This window comes from Scyliorhinus torazame, chromosome 3 (assembly GCF_047496885.1).
Source record: "Scyliorhinus torazame isolate Kashiwa2021f chromosome 3, sScyTor2.1, whole genome shotgun sequence".
Taxonomy (NCBI): domain Eukaryota; kingdom Metazoa; phylum Chordata; class Chondrichthyes; order Carcharhiniformes; family Scyliorhinidae; genus Scyliorhinus; species Scyliorhinus torazame.
The window spans coordinates 352,930,068-352,948,757 of NC_092709.1; the positions used below are offsets into that span (position 1 = coordinate 352,930,068).

At 46.8% G+C, this 18,690-nt stretch overlaps 1 protein-coding gene across 3 annotated transcripts in view; it reads left to right on the forward strand.

Annotated features, from left to right (window-relative positions):
* The window catches only part of LOC140409341 (heat shock 70 kDa protein 12B-like), a 244,519-nt gene that overhangs the window by 4,103 nt on the left and 221,726 nt on the right, over positions 1-18,690 (forward strand). The gene's annotated exons all lie outside the window — the stretch shown is intronic.

Sequence of the window (18,690 nt, forward strand, 5' to 3'; positions counted from 1 at the left end):
GTCAGAGGGTCAGTACTGAGCGAGTGCCGCACTGTCAGAGGGTCAGTACTGAGGGAGTGCCGCACTGTCAGAGGGTCAGTACTGAGGGAGTGCTGCACTGTCAGAGGGTCAGTACTGAGGGAGCGCTGTACTGTCAGAGGGTCAGTACTGAGGGAGCGCTGCACTGTCAGAGGGTCAGTACTGAGGGAGTGCTGCACTGTCAGAGGGTCAGTACTGAGGGAGTGCTACACTGTCAGAGAGTCAGTACTGAGGGAGTGCTACACTGATGAAAATGGCGTCTTTCTAATGGGACATTAAGCTGAGGCACGGTTTGCTTCCTCAGATAGAACGTACAGTGCAGAAGGAGGCCATTCGGCCCATCGAGTCTGCACCGACCCACTTAAGCCCTCACTTCTACCCTCCCCCCGTAACCCAATAACCCCTTCTAACCATTTTGGACGCTAAGGGCAATTTATCACGGCCAATCCACCTAACCTGCACATCTTTGGGAGGAAACCGGAGCACCCGGAGGAAACCCACGCAGACACGGGGAGGATGTGCAGACTCCGCACAGACAGTGACCCAAGCCGGAATCGAACCTGGGACCCTGGAGCTGTGAAGCCACAGTGCTAACCACCGTGCTACCGTAATGTGTGTAAAAGGTCCCACGTTCTGCATTCGAGAGCCGAGGAGCTGCCCTCAATGTCCTGATCCAATATTTAACCCTCAGTCTAAAGCAGATTATTGTTTCTGTGGGGTCATGCTGTGTGAAAACCAGTTGCCATCTGTTCGGATGATACACGAACAACAGCGCTCGAAAATATATTTCACCCAGCTGGGTGGGGCGGCTCTCACTGACTTTCTTTCCTATCTATCTTATCATCGGGGCTTGTTTAGCACAGCGGGCTAAACAGCTGGCTTGTAATGCAGAACAAGGGAGCAGCGCGGGTTCAATTCCCGTACCAGCCTCCCCGAACAGGCGTCGGAATGTGGCGACTAGGGGCTTTTCACAGTAACTTCATTTGAAGCCTATTTGTGACAATAAGCGATTATTATTATTATTATTATTATTATTATTATTATTACCAGAGTCTCATTTGCAATGGCCTGTCACCCTGCTCCTGCACCATTACCTCTGCTATCCCTCAATGATCGCTCCTTTCTATTTCTCATTTGTTTCTTAAATGTATTTTGTCACGGGATGTGTGTGGCACCGACTGGGCCAGCGTTTATTGCCCATCCCTAATTGCCCTTGGACTGAATGGCTTGCTTAGTCGCTCTCTGGGTGAAGAAATTTCTCCTCACCTCAGTCCTAAAAGGTTATTCTTATCAAACTATGACCCCGAGTTCCGGACACTCCCACCATCGGGAACATTCTTCCTGAATCTACCCTGTCTAATCCTGTTAGAATTTTATAAGTTTCTGTGAGATCCCCTCTCACTCTTCTAAACTCCAACAAATATAATCCTAACTGACTTAGTCTCTCCTCATGTGACAGTCCCGCCATCCCAGGAATCAGCCTGGGAAACCTTTGCTGCTCTCCCTCCATAGCGAGAACATCCTTCCTCAGATAGGGACACCAAAACTGAACACAATACTCCAGCTGTGGCCTCACCAATACCCGATACAATTGCAATAAAACATCTCTATTCCTATACTCCAATCCTCTCACTGTGAAGGCCAACATACCACTTCCTTCTTTACTGCCTGCTGTACTTTCAGCGACTGATGCACAGGGACACCAAGGTCTCGCTGAGTATCCACCTCTCTCAATTTACACCCGTTCAAATAATAATCTCTCTTTCTATTTTTGCTACCGAAGTGGATAACCTCACATTTATCCACATTATACTGCATCTGCCGTGCATGTGCCCACTCACTCAGCCTGTCCAAATCCCACTGAAGCATCTCTGCATCCTCCTCACAGCTCACCCTCCCACCCAACTTTGTATCATCTAGGGGCCCCTACTCGGGGCTTTTCACAGTAACTTCATTGAAGCCGACTCGTGACAAGCGATTATTATTGTTATTATCTGCAAATTTGGAGTTAAACATTTAGTTCCCTCGTCCAAATCATTAATAAATAATGTGAACAGTTGGGGTCATAGTTCAGATCCCTAAAGTACCCCACTGGTCACTGGGGAGGGTTTAAACTAAAATGGCAGGGGGATGGGAACATACGCAAGGAGTCAGAGGAGGAGGAATCAAGAACAAAAACAAAACACAGAAAGGGGAATAATAAAAAGTGATAGCAGGGCCAGATTCAAACAGGGCCAGAGTGAAAAATATTGGGAGCAAGACAAGTAATGTTAAAAAGACAAACCTGAAGGCTTTGTGCCTTAATGCACGGCGCATTTGGAATAAAGTGGATGAACTAATCGCGCAAATAGATATAAACAGGTCTGACATATAGTTGGAATGACGGAGACATGGCTGCAGGGTGACCAGGGATGGGAACTGAATGTCCAGGGGTACTCCGGAAAAGGAAAAGGTGGTGGGGTTGCAGTGCTGGCTAAAGAGGAAATTAACAAATTATGAGGGAGGATATTAGCTCCGACAATGTGGAATCTGTAAGGATAGAGCCGGGAAACGCCATGGGGCAAGAATCGCGAGTTGACATCGTATAAAGACTCCCAAACTGTCATAATGTTGGGAATGACATTAAACAGGAATTTAGAAATGCACGCGATAAAAGAACATCTGTAATTATGGGTGATTTTAATCTGCATGTAGATTGGGCAAATCAAATTAACCACAATTACATAGAGGAGGAGTTCCTGGAGTGTATACGGGATGGTTTCTGGACAAATACGTTGAGAAACCAGCTAGAAAGAAGGTCATCCTAGACTGGGTACTGTGCAATGAGAAGGGAATCATTGCCAATCTAGTTGTGCGAGACCCCTTGGGGATGAGTGACCATAATATCACAGAATTTTTCATCAAGATGGAGAGTGAAGTAGTTGATTCTGAGACTAGGGTGCTGAATCTTAACAATCATAACTACGATGAAATGAGGCGTGAGTTGGCAATAATCATGGCTTACAAGGGAAATTAGGGATAGTATTCGATCCAGGGAAGCAGCATACAAATTGGCCAAGAAAAACAACAGATCTGAGGATTGGGGGCAGTTTAGAATTCAGCAAAGGAGGGCCAAGGGATTGATTAAGAAGGGGAAAATAGAGTAAGCTTACAGGGAACATAAAAACTGACTGTAAAAGTTTCTATCGATATGTGAAGAAAAAATGATTGGTGAAGACAAATGTAGGTCCTTTACAGTCAGAAACAGGGGAATGTTTATAAGGAGCAAAGAAATGGCTGAACAACTAAATACATATTTTAGTTCTGTCTTCACAAATGAGGACACAAAAGATACCAGAAATGTTGGTGAACATTTGGAGATCAATATCAGTAGAGAAATAGTGTTGGGGAAATGAATGGGATTGAAGGCTGATAAATCCCCAGGGCCTGATAATCTACATCCCAGAGTACTTGACGAAGTGGCTGTAGAAATAGTGGATGCATTGGTGGCCATCTTCGAGCATTCTATAGACTCTGGAACAGTTCCTGCAGATTGGAAGGTAGCTAATGTAACCCCACTATTTGAAAAGGGAGGTAGAGGAAGTGACTGAGGTGATGGTGGGGGACCACTTTAGGACCAAAGAACAAAGAAAAGTACAGCACAGGAACAAACCATTAGGCCCTCCAAGCCCGTGCCGACCGTGCTGCCCGTCTAAACTACAATCTTCTACACTTCCGGGGTCCGTATCCCTCTATTCCCATCCTATTCATGTATTTGTCAAGATGCCCCTTAAATGTCACTATCGTCCCTGCTTCCACCACCTCCTCCTGCAGCGAGTTCCAGGCACCCACTACCCTCTGTGTAAAATACTCACCTCGTACATCTCCTCGAAACCTTGCCTCCCGCACCTTAAGCCTATGCCCCCTAGTAATTGACCCCTCTACCCTGGGAAAAAGTCTCTGACAATCCACTCTGTCTATGCCCCTCATAATTCTGTAGACCTCTATCAGGTCGCCCCTCAACTTCCTTCATTCCAGTGAGAACAAACCGAGTTTATTCAACCGCTCCTCACAACTAATGCCCTCCATACCAGGCAACACCCTGGTAAATCTCTTCTGCACCCTCTCTAAAGCCTCCACATCCTTCTGGTAGTGTGGTGACCAGAATTGAACATTATACTCCAAGTGTGGCCTAACTATGGTTCTATACAGCTGCAACATGACTTGCCAATTTCTATACTCTATGCCCCGGCCAATGAAGGCAAGCATGCCGTATGCCTGCTTGACTACCTTCTCCACCCGTGTTGCCCCTTTCAGTGACCTGTGGACCTGTACACCTCGATCTCTCTGACTGTCAATGCTCTTGAGGGTTCTACCATTCACTGTATATTCCCTACCTGCATTAGACATTCCAAAATGCATTACCTCACATTTGTCCGGATTAAACTCCATCTGCCATCTCTCCGCCCAAGTCTCCAAACGATCTAAATCCTGCCGTATCCTCCGACAGTCCTCATCGCTATCCACAATTCCACCAACCTTTGTGTCGTCCACAAACTTACTAATCAGACCAGTTACATTTTCCTCCATATCATTTATGTATACTACGAACAGTGAAGGTCCCAGCACTGATCCCTGAGGAACACCACTAGTCACAGTCCTCCAATCAGAAAAGCACCCTTCCATTGCTACTCTCTGCCTTCTATGACCTAGCCAGTTCTGCATCAATCTTGCCAGCTCATCTCTGATCCCGTGTGACTTCACCTTTTGTACCAGTCTGCCATGAGCGACCTTGTCAAAGGCCTTACTGAAGTCCATATAGTCAACATCCACTGCCCAACCTGCATCAATCATCTTTGTGATCTCCTCGAAAAACTCTATCAAGTTAGTGAGACACGACCTCCCCTTCACAAAACTGTGTTGTCTCTCGCTAATACGACCACTTGCTTCCAATTGGGAGTAGATCCTGTCTCGGAGAATTCTCTCCAGTAATTTCCCTACCACTGATGTAAGGCTTACCGGCCTGTAGTTTCCTGGGTTATCCTTGCTCCCCGAACAGGCACCGGAATGTGGCGACTAGGGGCTTTTCACAGTAACTTCATTTGAAGCCTACTTGTGGCAATAAGCGATTTTCATTTTCATTTTCATTTCATTTCATTTTCATTAAATAAAGGAACAACATTGGCTATTCTCCAGTCCTCCGGGACATCACCTGAAGACAGCGAGGATCCAAAGATTTATGTCGAAGCCTCAGCAATTTCCTCTCTTGCCTCCTTCAGTATTCTGTGGTAGATCCCATCAGGCCCTGGGGACTTACCCACCTTAATATTTTTCAAGACGCCCAACACCTCGTCCTTTTGGATCTCAATGTGACCCAGGCTATCTACATACCCTTCTCCAGACTCAACATCTACCAATTCCTTCTCTTTGGTGAATACTGATGCAAAGTATTCATTTAGTACCTCGCCCATTTCCTCTGGCTCCACACATAGATTCCCTTGCCTATCCTTCAGTGGGCCAACCCTTTCCCTGGCTACCCTCTTGCTTTTTATGTACGTGTAAAAAGCCTTGGGATTTTCCTTAACCCTATTTGCCAATGACTTTTCGTGACCCCTTCTAGCCCTCCTGACTCCTTGCTTAAGTTCCTTCCTACTTTCCTTATATTCCACACAGGCTTCATCTGTTCCCAGCCTTTTAGCCCTGACAAATGCCTCCTTTTTCTTTTTGATGAGGCCTACAATATCTCTCGTTATCCAAGGTTCCCAAAATTTGCCACATTTATCCTTCTTCCTCACAGGAACATGCCGGTCCTGAATTCCTTTCAACTGACATTTGAAAGCCTCCCTCATATCAGATGTTGATTTACCCTCAAACATCCGCCCCCAAATCTATGTTCTTCAGTTCCTGCCTAATATTGTTATAATTAGCCTTCCCCCAATTTAGCACATACACCCTCGGACCACTCTTATCCTTGTCCACCAGCACTTTAAAACTTACTGAATTGTGGTCACTGTTCCCGAAATGCTCCCCTACTGAAACTTCTACCAACTGGCCGGACTCATTCCCCAATACCAGGTCCAGTCAGCCGTTCCCTAGTTGGACTATCTACATATTGTTTTAAGAAGCCCTCCTGGCTGCTCCTTACAAACTCTGCCCCATCCAAGTCCGTAGCACTAAGTGAGTCCCAGTCAATATTGGGGAAGTTAAAGTCTCCCATCGCAATAACCCTGTTGCTTTTCCTCCTTTCCAATTCTGTCTACCTATTTGCTCCTCTATCTCCGCTGGCTGTTGGGAGGCCTGTAGTATACCCCCAACATTGTGACTGCACCCTTCTTATTCCTGATCCCTACCCATATAGCCTCGCTGCCTTCTGAGGTGTCCTCCCGCAGTACTGCTGTGATATTCTCCCTAACCAGTAGTGCAACTCCTCCACCCCTTTTACATCCCACTCTATCCCACCTGAAACATCTAAATCCTGGAACGTTTAGCTGCCAATCCTGTCCTTCCCTCAACCAGGTCTCTGTAATGGCAACAACATCATAGTTCCAAGTACTAATCCAAGCTCTCGGTTCATCTGCCTTACCTGTTATACTTCTTGCATTAAACATATGCACTTCAGGCCACCAGTCCCGCTGTTTTCAGCAACATCTCCCTGCCTGGTCTTCCTCAGAGCCATAGTGGCCCTATCCCCTAGTTCTCCCTCAATGTTTTCACCTTCTGACCTATTGCTCCGGTACCCACCCCCCTGTCATACTAGTTTAAACCCTCCCGTGTGACACTAGCAAACCTCGCGGCCAGGATATTTATTTATTTACCAGTGACCATAGTTCTATTAATTTTAAATTAGTTATGGAAAAGGACACAGTTCACAGGTGCAAGTTCTCAATTGGGGCCAGGCGAATTTTGATGGAATTAGACAGGAGCTTGCAAGGGTTGATTGGAGTAGCGTGTTTGAGGGCAAAGGGACCTCCGGCAAGTGGGAGGCCTTTAAAAGTGAAAGAGCTGGAGTGCAGGGTCTATATATTCCTGTTAGGGTAAAGGGCAAGGCTGGCAGGAGTAGGGAATCCTGGATGACAAAATATATTGAGGTTTTGGCCAGGAAAAAGAAGGAGGCATGGCTCAGGTACACGCAGCTGGAATCAAGGGATTCCCTGGGGGTCTACAGGAGATACAGAAGTATTCTCAAGAAGGAAATTAGCAGGGCAAAAAGGGGGCATGAGGTAGCTTTGGCCGAGAGGATTAAGGTGAATCCAAATGGACTCTTTAAGTATATTAAAGGAAAAAGAATATCTCGAGAGAGAATGGGATCCCTCATGGACCTAAGTGGACACATATGTGTGGACCCGCAGGAGATGGGCGAGGTTCTCAATGAATATTTCTCCTCTGCGTTAACCGTGGAGAAAGACATGAAGACTTGGGAACCTGGGAAGGTTAATGGTGATATATTGGGGACAGTTCGCAATACAGTAGAGGAGGTGATGGACTTATTAAAATGTATGATGGTGGATAATCTCCTGGTCCTGACCAGGTATATCCAAGAACACTGCGTGAGGCTGGATAAGAGATTGCGGGAGCCCTGGCTGAGATATTTGCATCATCGTTAGCCACGGGTGAGGTACCAGAAGACTGGAAGATAACAAATGTTGTGCCCTTATTGAAGAAGGGCTGCAAAGAAAAAGCTGGGAATTATAGACCGGTAAGCCTCACATTTGTGGTGGGTAAGTTACTGGAGAGGATTCTGAGGGATAAAACATACAGGCATTTAGAAAGACAGCAATACTCAGCACGGATTTGTGCGTGCCTTACAAATTTGTTAGAGTTCCTTGATGAAGCGACCAGGAAGGTTGATGAGGGCAGGGAGGTAGACGTAGTCTATGTGGACTTCAGTAAGGCCTTTGATAAAGTTCCACATGGTAGGCTGCTTTGGAAGGTTAGATCACATGGAATCCAGGGAGAGCTGGCAAATTGGATATCCAATTAGCTGGGTGATCGGAAGCAGAGGGTGATGGTGGAAGGATGCTTGTCGGACTGGAGGCCTGTGACTAGTGGTGTGTCTCGGTCTCAGTGCCGGACCGATTGCTGTTTGTTATCTCTATCAACGACTTGGATGAGAATGTACAAGGCATGATCAGCAAGTTTGCAAATGACACTAAAATAGATGGTATTGTAGACAGCGAGGAAGGTTATCATAAATCTGCAGCAGGATCTTGATCAGCTGGGGACGTGGGCCGAGAAATGGCGAATGCAGTTCAATACAGAGAAGTGTGAGGTGTTGCATTTTGGGAAAGTCAAATCAAGGTAGGACTTTCACGATGAATGGTAGGACCTTAGGGAGTATCGTGGAACAGAGGGACCTTGGAGTTCAGGTGCACGGTTCTCGAAAGGTGGAGGCACAGGTAGACAGGGCAGTGAAGAAGGCTTTGGCATGCTGGCCTTCCTCAGTCAGGACATTGAGTATAGGAGTTGGGAAGTCATGTTGCAGTTGCACAGGACGTTGGTGAGGCTGCACCTGGAGTATTGTGTTCAGTTTTGGTCGGCTTGCTGTAGAAAGATGTTATGAAACGGGAGAGAGGGCACAGTGAGAACTCTTACAACACCAGATTAAAGTCCAACAAGTTTGTTTCAAATCACTAGCTTTCGGAGCACTGCTCCTTCCTCAGGCGAATGAAGAGGTAGGTTCCAGAAACATATATAGACAATGTCAAAGATGCCAGACAATGCTTGGAATGCGAGCATTTGCAGGTAATTAAGTCTTTTCCGATCCAGAGATGGGGTAACCCCAGGTTAAAGAGCTGTGAATTGTCTCAAGCCAGGACAGTTGGTGGGATTTCGCAAGCCCAGGCCAGATGGTGGGGGATGAATGTAATGCGACATGAATCCCAAGTCCCGGTTGAGGCCGCACTCCTGTGTGCGGAACTTGGCTATAAGCTTCTGCTCGGCGATTCTGCATTGTCGCGCGTCCTGAAGGCCGCCTTGGAGAACGCTCACCCGGAGATCAGAGGCTGAATGCCCTTGACTGCTGAAGTGTTCCCCGACTGGAAGGGAACATTCCTGCCTGGCGATTGTCGCACGATGTCCGTTCATTCGATGTCGCAGCGTCTGCATGGTCTCGCAATGTACCACGCTTCGGGACATCCTTTCCTGCAGCGTATGAGGTAGACAACGTTGGCCGAGTCGCACGAGTATGTACCGCCTACCTGGTGGGTGGTGTTCTCACGTGTAATGGTGGTACCAATGTCGATGATCTGGCACGTCTTGCAGAGATTGCCATGGCAGGGTTGTGTGGTGTCGTGGTCACTGTTCTGAAGACTGGGTAGTTTGCTGCAAACAATGGTCTGTTTGAGGTTGCGCGGTTGTTTGAAGGCAAGTAGTGGGGGTGTGGGGATGACCTTGGCAAGATGTTCATCTTCATCGATGACGTGTTGAAGGCTGTGAAGAAGATGTCGTAATTTCTCTGCTCCGGGGAAGTACTGGACGACGAAGGGTATTCTGTCGGTTGTGTCCCATGTTTGTCTTCTGAGGAGGTTGGTGCAGTTTTTTGCTGCGGCGCGTTGGAACTGTCAATCGATGAGTCGAGTGCCGTATCATGTTCGTACGAGGGCATCTTTCAGCGTCGGTAGATGTCTGTTATGCTCCTCCTCGTCTGAGCAGATCCTGTGTATACGGAGCGCTTGTCCATACGGGATGGCTTCTTTAATGTGTTTAGGGTGGAAGCTGGAGAAGTGGAGCATCGTGAGGTTATCCGTGGGTTTGAGGTAAAGCGAAGTGCTGAGGTGACCGTCCTTGATGGAGACGAGTGTGTCCAAGAATGCAACTGATTTTGGAGAGATATGTTTCTGGAACCTATCTCTTCATTCACCTGAGGACGGAGCAGCGCTCCGAAAGCTAGTGATTTGAAACAAACCTGTTGGACTTTTACCTGGTGTTGTAAGACTTCTTACTGTGCTCACCCCAGTCCAACGCCGGCATCTCCACATCATGTCTACCATCGACACCGCAAACTGCCGGCTCAAAGTGGAGAGGATCTCCAGGAAGATCGCGCATATAGACACTGACATTAAGTTTCTACAAAGATACAAGAAAGCAGACAAGATCCCGAAAGGGCTACAGATCACAAACCCACTCAAGTCGACCTACAACACAGACTACGCTGAGAGACTCTGCCGTCGCACCTCTCTCACGCTCCTCAACCACCTCGTACACCAGCTCTACAGCAGACGACGCAACCTGGAAACCAAGATAGAGGCCATATTCTCAATCGCAAACCAGCTGTGGAACACCGGCAAACAGATGAGACAACAATACTGTGCCACCAAGAACGGGAAGCTTGAGAAACTCGGCATCACCACCAGCAGCAACCAAGCCTCCCCGGTACCACAGTAGAAAACAATACAGGGAAATCTATTGTCGACTTGTCGGACGACACCCTTCAACCAGACAAAATCGAAGTCCTCAGCAGAGGGCTCAATTTCTGCACCACCACCAAAATGGACCCCATCAGTCTCGCGGCAGACTCGGAGGAATTCATCAGGCGAATGAGGCTCCGGGAGTTCTTCCACAGGCCACAAGAGGCCAATAGTGAACCCAAGCAGACTACCAATGAACCGGGACAGCAGACCGAGAGATCTGCGTTGCGGCAACCGAAGAGGAAAGAGTCGAATTGGACCCCTCCGGAAGACCGCTGCCCTAGACTTGACATGTATGCTCAAGCCGTCAGGAGTCCCGTCAATGCCAAATTCATCAATCGCATTCACAAGACAGCCCCGAACGTCACCCAAATGCAACGCAACGCCATCTGCGCTTTCAAGACCAACCGCAACATCGTCATCAAACCAGCAGACAAAGGAGGGGCCACCGTCATACTGAACAGAACGGATTACTGCAAAGAGGTGTACCGACAACTCAACAACCAGGAACACTACAGACAGTTACCCGCAGATCCGACCAAGGAACACACCCGCCAACTCAACAGACTGATCAAAACCTTGGATCCAGACCTTCAGATCACCCTACGAGCTCTCATCCCACGTACTCCCCGCATTGGAGATCTCTACAGGCCAACACACCAGGCCGCCCTATCGTTTCAGGCAATAGGACCCTGTGTGAGACTCTCTCTGGCTACATCGAGGGCATCTTGAAACCCACCGTACAAGGTACCCCCAGCTTCTGTCGCAATACGACGGACTTCCTACAGAAACCCAGCACCCATGGACCAGTTGAACCAGGAACATTCCTCGTCACAATGGAGTTCTCGGCACTCTACACCAGCATCCCCCATGACGGCGGCATTGCTGCAACAGCCTCAGTACTCAACACCGACAACTGCCAATCTCCAACGCAATTCTACAACTCATCCGCTTCATTCTGGATCACAACGTCTTCACCTTCGACAACAAGTTCTTCATCCAGACACACGGAACAGCCATGGGGACCAAATTCGCACCTCAATATGCCAACATCTTCATGCACAAGTTTGAACAAGACCTACTTACCGCACAGGACCTTCAACCGACGTTATACACCAGATACATCGATATTTTTTTCCTTTGGACCCACGGCGAAGAATCACTGAAACGACTACACGATGACATCAATAAGTTCCATCCCACCATCAGACTCACCATGGACTACTTTCCAAAATCAGTTGTATTCTTGGACACACTCGTCTCCATCAAGGACGGTCACCTCAGCACTTTGCTTTACCGCAAGCCCACGGATAAGCTCATGATGCTCCACTTCTCCAGCTTCCACACGAAACACATTAAAGAAGCCATCCCCTATGGACACGTCCTCTGTATACACAGGATCTGCTCAGATGAGGATGAGTGTAACAGACATCTACAGATGCTGAAAGATGCCCTCGTACGAACGGGATATGGCGCTCGACTCATCGATCGACAGTTCCAACGCGCCGCAGCGAAAAACCGGACCAACCTCCTCAGAAGACAAACACGGGACACAACCGACAGAATACCCTTCGTCGTCCAGTACTTCCCCGGAGCAGAGAAATTACGACATCTTCTTCACAGCCTTCAACACGTCATCGATGAAGATGAACATCTTGCCAAGGTCATCCCCACACCCCCACTACTTGCCTTCAAACTGCATAACCTCAAACAAACAATTGTTTGCAGCAAACTACCCAGCCTTCAGAACAGTGACCACGACACCACACAGCCCTGCCATGGCAATCTCTGCAAGACGTGCCAGATCATCGACATGGGTACCATCATTACACGTGAGAACACCACCCACCAGGTAGGCGGTACATACTTGTGCGATTCGGCCAACGTTGTCTACCTCATACGCTGCAGGAAAGAATGTCCCGAAGCGTGGTACATTGGCGAGACCTTATATTGGCAGACGCTGCGACAACGGATGAACGGACATCGCGCGACAATCACCAGGCAGGAATGTTCCCTTCCAGTCGGGGAACACTTCCGCAGTCAAGGGCATTCAACCTCTGATCTCCGGGTAAGCGTTCTCCAAGGCGGCCTTCAGGACGCGCGACAACGCAGAATTGGCGAACAGAAACTTAGAGCCTAGTTCCGCACACATGAATACGGCCTGAACCGGGACCTTGGATTCATGTCGCATTACATTCATCCCCCACCATCTGGCCTGGGCTTGCAAAATCCTACCAACTGTCCTGGCTTGAGACAATTCACACCTCTTTAACCTGGGGTTACCCATCTCTCTGGATCTGTAAAGACTTAATCACCTGCTAATGCTCGCATTCCAAGCATTGTTTGGCATCTTTGCCTTTGTCTATATATGTATTTCTGGAACATACCTCTTCATTCACCTGAGGAAGGATCAGCGCTCCGAAAGCTAGTGACATCGAAACAAACCTGTTGGACTTTAACCTGGTGTTGTAAGACTTGCTGTGCTCACCCCAGTCCAACGCCGGCATCTCCACATCATGGAACGAGGGCAGAAGAGATTCACAAGGCTGTTGCCAGGACTCAAGGGACTGAGTTACAGGGAGAGATTGGACTGGCTGGGACTTTTTTCTTTGAAGCGTAAGAGACTGAGGGGTGACTTTATAGAGGTGAATAAGATCATGAGAGGCATGGATAGGGTGAATGCACTAAGTATTTTCTCCACCACTGGGGTGGTGATCGAAATATAGCACTGTTGTCTCATCCTCCATGATTGAACCGTTATCCCTTCGTCTCCGCACTCTAGCTGTAGCTGGAAGATACACAGTAAATCTCGGGCCAACAATTTACAGTCCAATCCAGTAGTCACTACAAACTGATGATCTGCAGACTTATTCTCGTAAGTGACTGTCACAGGTTCAGAAATAGGATACTCACACACCTGTCCTTGGAACCCCGACAAATGCTGCGTGTGGTCGGATAGTGGTAGTCGAAGTTCTGATTGCACAGAAGACATGGCTGCTCCAGTGTCGATTACAAATGAGTGATGTTGATCTCCTATCTGCAGAGAAATAATAGGTTCCCTGTCCGATTGGAGAGTCCTTATGACTAAATTAGCTAGTCAATCCTGTGCTGTGAAAGGGTTTGCCTGGGAGAAGTCAGTGTATCTCGTGTGTCCTCCCCTTGGTGGGTACCCCCTCCTTTGGGTCGGATAGTCTCCTTCTGCTGCCCGTCTTTTAAAGGGGCATTCCTGTTGCCAGTGATCTGCACGGCCGCAATTAAAACATGTATTGTTCCCTCTATATCTGCCCCGTCCTTTTCTCCCAGTAGACCAATGGCCCCTCAGAGGGGGCGGCGGTTGTAAAGCTGTTGTTGCATACGGTGGGCCATGAAGAGGAGCTGAGGGTCCATTTGGGTGGGTTTGATATCCTCCCCCTTGCTGATCCACCCACCCAAAGTCACAATATTGGGGTTCCAGCTGGTAAGCCACCGTTTCTGCCGCTTGTTGGGGGTCTCAGATCATCCTTTTTCATTACATACTCAGTCTTAATCTTTGTAACTGAGCCTCCTTCCTGGCCTACACCCTCCTTTCAATAAAATCTGACTGCCCTTGCCATCTGGGAAGGGTCGTTCTCTGTCCAATTCATGTTATTACATTTCACAGCAGTAGCCACGGAAGGTGGTAGGCAATGCATGAACATAGCACAATATTGAGGGGAATTCTGACCATTTTGATATGGCAAGTTGCCTGACTGCCCACGGTAGATTTCATTAAAACGTTCCAGAAATTCCTCTGGCTCTTCAATCTTTTTAGGTTTGAGGTCTAAGATAGCAGAGATGTTTATGGGCTTTTGAAATGTGACATTCAACGCATTCAGGATCTGTGTCCGTCTATCATCGTCCAACGTATGGGCTTGCTGAAGTGCGGCGTGGCTAGCATAATTCAAGTGATTAAGATGATTGCGGTACTCTGCTGGGGTTAAAACCTGCTGGACTAGGGCCCAGAGGTCCCTAGAATCAGCTTGATAAATTGAGATGGTAGTTCTCAGGTGATCCGCGAAAGCAGCAGGAGATTTTTTACTGTCTGGGATTGTCGCCATAATAGCCATCATCTCACTGGGTCTCCATGGGAAATAAACGTCTATCGTGGGCTGGGCGGCTGCCGTCACAGCGTCAGGGTTTGGTATTTTCCTAATCGGCAACTGTCTCAGAGTCTCATCAGGGGGCACTCTAGCTATTTCCTCTGGCTCTTCCAAGACTTCGATGTCCCTCCCTGTCACTAGAGGGAGCTCCTTCTCCTCAGAACCATCCCTTTCCTCTCCCTTTGTTCTCGGAGTTTTCTGTTCCCCCTTATCGGTCTGAAGGGATTTAGGTGGCATGCTTGATTGTTTCTGGTTAGGATCAGGCCCTTCTCTCGCTGTCCGAGATCGGGTCCTAGAGCTAATTGGGTTTGTGGAACAGAGCCCCCCCTTCTCTCTCAGACAGTGAAGATGGTACCAAAGGGACTGGAGAGGCTGGCATGATTTGAATCTGGGGAGCAGTGACTGGATATAAATTATGATACTCTGGTGGTTCTGGAATTAGTGCAGACAATGCTACAGGTGCAGTCGGAATCCTAGCCGACCTGGTCAAATTGTCCAATTCGTCATCTTCTGTCTCTGTCAATGCAAGGCCAGCCATTGAACTACGTAGCCCATTGTTGTTGTTTTTTTCTCTTCACTAATTGGAATCCCCATTTCAAGGGCATTTTCTTGCCAACTTAATAACATGATCTTATCCCTCTCATGTTGAAAATATTGTCTCCATAATCTAATTGACTCTTTAGCTTTCATACTTTGGCTCTTTCTTTTTTATTATTATATATATATTTTTTAATTTGCCTATTTATAACCAATGGCAATTTTTGCTCCTTGGCAAAATTATTGAAAAGGTTCTAACAGTGTTCTTTTAAAACTTAAAATGTTTGAAAATTCAAATTGAATGACTGCAACCTGCAAGCTTAGCTCTGATCTCAACTCAGAACTAAATTTACGATTTGCTTAACACAAACTTGTATAACTTTTACAACTTAATTAATTCTTTATCTTAACAATTTTTCTTTTAACAAGTTTTTCTTACATTCACAAAAGTGTTGGCTGCTATCAATGAGGGAGCAGTTAGCTGCGGTGATGTATACCGGAGCAAAGTCAACTGTCATTTCCAGATTTACACTTTTTAAAATGGTGTTAGTGAGTTTCTTTAAGTTTTTATTAATTCACAAATAAAATGAGATAAACATTATTTCAAGTAAGTAAAACTTAAGATTCTGGCAATTTCAATCAATTGCTTTCGAAAATAATAAACTTTTATCAAAGAGGTGGAGAAACCCACTGGTTTCCTTTAATTAATTCAAAACGTAACTTTGCTGGAGTTCACTAACTCGAAGGAAAGGTATCCAATTACACCACAAGCTGCCTGTTATCTCAAGCTGCTGTTAACCCTTTGAGAGACTTCTGCTTTAACTAACATGCAGCATCCAGTTTGTTTTAAAATTTATCGTTTCTCGCCACTTCAGTCCAAGGATACAGTTTTAGCTTAATCAACTATAGTTTTAAAAACACTTGTGGAACTGAACCATCTTTCCGATGTCCCATCAGTTCATCAAAAACACTCGTGGAACTGAACCATCTTTCCGATGTCCCATCAGTTCATCAAAAACTCTCGTAGAACTGAACCATCTTCCGATGTCCCATCAGTTCATCAACAGCACTCGTGCAACTAAACCATCTTCCTGATGTCCTATCAGTTCCACAATTAACCCAAAACTGAACTATCAATTATGATATCCCATCAGTTTAATTTTCTAATCCCCAGACTGACCTTTGATTTCGTCGAGATGATCTTTCCGTACCAACCGCGAGTGACCAGACCAATCAGACCAGAAGAAGAGGGAAAAATCAATGCGCGGTCATTTTCCAGCAATACATTGTGGGCCCCTTTTTCCACTCTCCTTTTGTCCATAATCAGTCTAATTCTGAGTTCGCAGCTGGCCAATGACCATCTTGAGAAATCCCGGGTTTCGGCACCAAATGACAAATCAAAAATGTCTTTACCCGTCAGTCTGGCCTCAATAAAACTCGAGATGGATTTGCAGGTACAGCATTAGTTATTTTATTTGACTTGCAAGTCTGATTCGTTTCTCACAGACACAGGACACAACTAGTCTCCTGGACCCCTGGAAAATGAATGAAGAAGGAAACAAAGGGATTTCTGCAAATACATTCAAATGGCATCAAGTTTCACATATACGATTCCCATAGGTCATCCTATACCCCTCCTGACCTGGCCATACATCCTGATTGGCTCACTTCTCATCCCTTCCTCTAGCCTCCTATTACCCAGCATCCTTTTCTCCTCCTTAGCTGGACACCCCTCCCCCTTGCTTTGCCATGCGTTCTGAAATCCTTTGTCTGTGAACTAACAGAATCAGACCGGCCTATATTTACATTACAATAACTAATATCTCTAAAGTAACTATTTTATATCACATTCGTCAATGGCTCCGAAACTCAATCCCTCTACCAATAAAAGCTAACACACCATACGCCTTCTTAACAACCCTCTCAACCTGGGTGGCAACTTTCAGGGATCTATGTACATGGACACCGAGATCTCTCTGCTCATCCACGCTGCCAAGAATCTTACCATTAGCCCAGTACGCTGTCTTCCTGTTATTCCTTCCAAAATGAATCACCTCACACTTTTCTGCATTAAACTCCATTTGCCACCTCTTTTTTTTATCATAGAATTTACAATGCAGAAGGAGGCCATTCGGCCCATCGAGTCTGCACCGGCTCTTGGAAAGAGCACCCTACTCAAGGTCAACACCTCCACCCTATCCCCATAACCCAGTAACCCCACCCAACACTAAGGGCAATTTTGGACACTTAAGGGCAATTTATCATGGCCAATCCACCTAACCTGCACATCTTTGGACTGTGGGAGGAAACCGGAGCACCCGGAGGAAACCCACGCACACACGGGGAGGATGTGCAGACTCCGCACAGACAGTCACCCAAGCCGGAATCGAACCTGGGACCCTGGAGCTGTGAAGCAATTGTGCTATCCACAATGCTACCATGCTGCCCCACGCTGCAGCACTCTTAGCCTAGCGCTGCAGCTTATCTGTGTCCCTCTGTAACTTGTAACATCCTTCCGCACTGTCCACAACTCCACCGACTTTAGTGTCATCTGCAAATTTACTCACCCATCCTTCTACGCCCAGGTCATTTATAAAAATGACAAACAGCAGTGGCCCCAAAACATCCTTGTGGTACACCACTAGTAACCAGTCTGAACATTTCCCATCAACCACCACCCTTTGTCTTCTTCCAGCTAGCCAATTTCTGATCCAAACTGCTAAATCTCCCTGAATCCCATGCCTCCGTATTTTCTGCAGTAGCCTACTGTGGGGAACCTTATCAAACGCTTTACTGAAATCCATATACACCACATCAACTGCTTTACCCTCATCCACCTGTTTGGTCACCTTCTCAAAGAACTCAATAATGTTTGTGAGGCACGACCTACCCTTCACAAAACCGTGTTGACTATCTCTAATCAAATTATTCCTTTCCAGATGATTATACATCCTATCTCTTATAAACCTTTCCAAGAGTTTGACCACAACAGAAGTAAGGCTCACTGGTCTATAATTACCGGTGTTGTCTCTACTCCCCTTCTTGAACAAGAGGCCAACATTTGCTATCCTCCAGTCTACTGGCACTATTCCTGTAAACAAAGATGACTTAAAGATCAAAGCCAAAGGCTCGGCAATCTCCTCCCTAGCTTCCCAGAGAATCCTAGGATAAATCCCATCCGGCCCAGGGGACGTATCTATTTTCACACTTTCCAGAATTGCTAACACCTCCTCCATATGAACCTCAAGCCCTTCTAGTCTAGTAGCCTGAATCTCAGTATTCTCCTCGACAACATTGTCTTTTTCCTGTGTGAATACTGACAAAATATATTCACTTAGCCCTCCTCGGACTCCACGCACAACCTCCCACTACTGTCCTTGACTGACCCTACTCTTACCCTAGTCATTCTTTTATTCCTGACATATCTATAGAAAGCTTTAGGGTTATCCTTGATCCTACCTGCCAAAGACTTCTCATGTCCCCTCCTGGCTCTTCTTAGCTCTCTCTTTAGGTCCTTCCTAGCTAACTTGTAACTCTCAAGCGCCCGAACTGAACCCTCATGTCTCATCTTTACATAAGCCTCCTTCTTCCTCTTGACAAGTGTTTTGACTGCTTTAGTAAACCACGGTTCC